The 2,500-nt window shown below is 51.1% G+C and overlaps 13 non-coding genes across 13 annotated transcripts in view; all 13 read right to left on the bottom strand.

Annotated features, from left to right (window-relative positions):
* The window catches only part of LOC311330958 (5S ribosomal RNA), a 119-nt gene extending 56 nt beyond the window's left edge, over positions 1-63 (bottom strand). Inside the window, exon 1 of the ribosomal RNA XR_014632113.1 lies at positions 1-63. This exon is cut by the window's left edge and continues 56 nt beyond it. This is a non-coding gene — a ribosomal RNA (5S ribosomal RNA).
* Positions 64-132: 69 nt separating this feature from the next.
* Positions 133-251, bottom strand: LOC311394637 (5S ribosomal RNA). The gene has a single exon (XR_014660551.1). It is a non-coding gene; the product is annotated as a 5S ribosomal RNA (ribosomal RNA).
* A 69-nt stretch (positions 252-320) lies between these two features.
* On the bottom strand, positions 321-439 carry LOC311409207 (5S ribosomal RNA). Its single transcript, XR_014673847.1, has one exon. It is a non-coding gene; the product is annotated as a 5S ribosomal RNA (ribosomal RNA).
* A 69-nt stretch (positions 440-508) lies between these two features.
* LOC311381745 (5S ribosomal RNA) lies at positions 509-627 on the bottom strand. The gene has a single exon (XR_014648689.1). It is a non-coding gene; the product is annotated as a 5S ribosomal RNA (ribosomal RNA).
* A 69-nt stretch (positions 628-696) lies between these two features.
* On the bottom strand, positions 697-815 carry LOC311401919 (5S ribosomal RNA). Its single transcript, XR_014667194.1, has one exon. It is a non-coding gene; the product is annotated as a 5S ribosomal RNA (ribosomal RNA).
* A 62-nt stretch (positions 816-877) lies between these two features.
* Positions 878-996, bottom strand: LOC311415227 (5S ribosomal RNA). Its single transcript, XR_014679350.1, has one exon. It is a non-coding gene; the product is annotated as a 5S ribosomal RNA (ribosomal RNA).
* Positions 997-1,065: 69 nt separating this feature from the next.
* LOC311382951 (5S ribosomal RNA) lies at positions 1,066-1,184 on the bottom strand. Its single transcript, XR_014649815.1, has one exon. It is a non-coding gene; the product is annotated as a 5S ribosomal RNA (ribosomal RNA).
* A 257-nt stretch (positions 1,185-1,441) lies between these two features.
* Positions 1,442-1,560, bottom strand: LOC311411227 (5S ribosomal RNA). The gene has a single exon (XR_014675695.1). It is a non-coding gene; the product is annotated as a 5S ribosomal RNA (ribosomal RNA).
* Positions 1,561-1,629: 69 nt separating this feature from the next.
* LOC311379853 (5S ribosomal RNA) lies at positions 1,630-1,748 on the bottom strand. Its single transcript, XR_014646897.1, has one exon. It is a non-coding gene; the product is annotated as a 5S ribosomal RNA (ribosomal RNA).
* A 69-nt stretch (positions 1,749-1,817) lies between these two features.
* On the bottom strand, positions 1,818-1,936 carry LOC311383786 (5S ribosomal RNA). The gene has a single exon (XR_014650604.1). It is a non-coding gene; the product is annotated as a 5S ribosomal RNA (ribosomal RNA).
* A 69-nt stretch (positions 1,937-2,005) lies between these two features.
* LOC311413699 (5S ribosomal RNA) lies at positions 2,006-2,124 on the bottom strand. Its single transcript, XR_014677955.1, has one exon. It is a non-coding gene; the product is annotated as a 5S ribosomal RNA (ribosomal RNA).
* A 69-nt stretch (positions 2,125-2,193) lies between these two features.
* Positions 2,194-2,312, bottom strand: LOC311376984 (5S ribosomal RNA). The gene has a single exon (XR_014644305.1). It is a non-coding gene; the product is annotated as a 5S ribosomal RNA (ribosomal RNA).
* A 69-nt stretch (positions 2,313-2,381) lies between these two features.
* LOC311382365 (5S ribosomal RNA) lies at positions 2,382-2,500 on the bottom strand. Its single transcript, XR_014649268.1, has one exon. It is a non-coding gene; the product is annotated as a 5S ribosomal RNA (ribosomal RNA).

Genomic DNA, 2,500 nt, shown 5'->3' with positions numbered 1-2,500 from the left:
GACCGTGCTTAGCTTCCGAGATCAGACGAGATCGGGCGTGTTCACGGTGGTGTGGCCGTAAGCAATTTCTCCTGGCACCAGACAGGACTTAAAACAGGAGAAAGGATGATTTTTTTTACCCCAAATGAAAATATCTTACAGCACCTGGTATTCCCAGGCGGTCTCCCATCCAGGTACTAACCAGGCCCGACCGTGCTTAGCTTCCGAGATCAGACGAGATCGGGCGTGTTCGCAGTGGTGTGGCCGTAAGCAATTGCTCCTGGCACCAGACAGGGCTTTAAACAGGAGAAAGGATCATTTTTTTTACCCAAAATGAAAATAGATTACAGCACCTGGTATTCCCAGGCGGTCTCCCATCCAAGTACTAACCAGCCCCGACCGTGCTTAGCTTCCGAGATCAGACGAGATCGGGCGTGTTCCCGGTGGTGTGGCCGTAAGCAATTGCTCCTGGCACCAGACATGACTTTAAATAGGAGAAAGGATCATTTTTTTTACCCCAAATGAAAATAGCTTACAGCACCTGGTATTCCCAGGCGGTCCCCCATCCAGGTACTAACCAGGCCCGACCGTGCTTAGCTTCCGAGATCAGACGAGATCGGGCGTGTTCGCAGTGGTGTGGCCGTAAGCAATTGCTCCTGGCACCAGACAGGACTTTAAACAGGAGAAAGGATCATTTTTTTTACCCCAAATGAAAATAGATTACAGCACCTGGTATTCCCAGGCGGTCTCCCATCCAAGTACTAACCAGGCCCGACCGTGCTTAGCTTCCGAGATCTGACGAGATCGGGCGTGTTCGCTGTGGTGTGGCCGCAAGCAATTGCTCCCGGCACCAGACAGGACTTTAAACAGGAGAAAGGATGATTTTTTTTACCCCAAATGAATACAGCACCTGGTAATCCCAGGCGGTGTCCCATCCAGGTACTAACCAGGCCCGACCGTGCTTAGCTTCCGAGATCAGACGAGATCGGGCGTGTTCACGGTGGTGTGGCCGTAAGCAATTTCTCCTGGCACCAGACAGGACTTAAAACAGGAGAAAGGATGATTTTTTTTACCCCAAATGTAAATAGCTTACAGCACCTGGTATTCCCAGGCGGTCTCCCATCCAGGTACTAATCAGGCCCGACCGTGCTTAGCTTCCGAGATCAGACGAGATCGGGCGTGTTCGCAGTGGTGTGGCCGTAAGCAATTGCTGCTGGCACCAGACAGGACTTTAAACAGGAGAAAGGATCATTTTTTTTACCCCAAATGAAAATAGATTACAGCACCTGGTATTCCCAGGCGGTCTCCCATCCAAATACTAACCAGGCACGACCGTGCTTAGCTGCCTACATTAGACAAGATCGGTAGTGTTCACGGTGGTGTGCCCGTAAGCAATTGCTCCTGGCACCAGACAGGACTTTAAACAGGAGAAAGGATGATTTTTTTTACCCCAAATGAAAATAGCTTACAGCACCTGGTATTCCCAGGCGGTCTCCCATCCAGGTACTATCCAGGCCCGACCGTGCTTAGCTTCCGAGATCAGACGAGATCGGGCTTGTTCGCAGTGGTGTGGCCGTAATCAATTTCTCCTGGCACCAGACAGGACTTTAAACAGGAGAAAGGATGATTTTTTTTACCCCAAATGAAAATAGCTTACAGCACCTGGTATTCCCAGGCGGTCTCCCATCCAGGTACTAACCAGGCCCGACCGTGCTTAGCTTCCGAGATCAGACGAGATCGGGCGTGTTCGCAGTGGTGTGGCCGTAAGCAATTGCTCCTGGCACCAGACAGGACTTTAAACAGGAGAAAGGATCATTTTTTTTACCCCAAACGGAAATAGATTACAGCACCTGGTATTCCCAGGCGGTCTCCCATCCAGGTACTAACCAGGCCCGACCGTGCTTAGCTTCCGAGATCAGGCGAGATCGGGCGTGTTCACGGTGGTGTGGCCGTAAGCAATTGATCCTGGCACCAGACAGGACTTTAAACAGGAGAAAGGATGATTTTTTTTACCCCAAATGAAAATAGGTTACAGCACCTGGTATTCCCAGGCGGTCTCCCATCCAGGTACTAACCAGTCCCGACCGTGCTTAGCTTCCGAGATCAGACGAGATCGGGCGTGTTCGCGGTGGTGTGGCCGTAAGCAATTGCTCCTGGCCCCAGACAGGACTTTAAACAGGAGAAAGGATAATTTTTTTTACCCCAAATGAAAATAGATTACAGCACCAGGTATTCCCAGGCGGTCTCCCGTCCAAGTACTAACCAGGCCCGACCGTGCTTAGCTTCCGAGATCAGACGAGATCGGGCGTGTTCACGGTGGTGTGGCCGTAAGCAATTGCTCCTGGCACCAGACAGGACTTTAAACATGAGAAAGGATGATTTTTTTTACCCCAAATTAAAATAGCTTACAGCACCTGGTATTCCCAGGCGGTCTCCCATCCAGGTACTAACCAGGCCCGACCGTGCTTAGCTTCCGAGATCAGACGAGATCGGGCGTGTTCACGGTGGTGTGGCCGTAAGC

This window comes from Micromesistius poutassou (genome assembly GCF_964030765.1).
Source record: "Micromesistius poutassou genome assembly, chromosome: 1".
NCBI lineage: Eukaryota > Metazoa > Chordata > Actinopteri > Gadiformes > Gadidae > Micromesistius > Micromesistius poutassou.
Note: the sequence above shows the minus strand (reverse complement) of the source record. Positions and strands in the feature narration are given on the sequence as shown.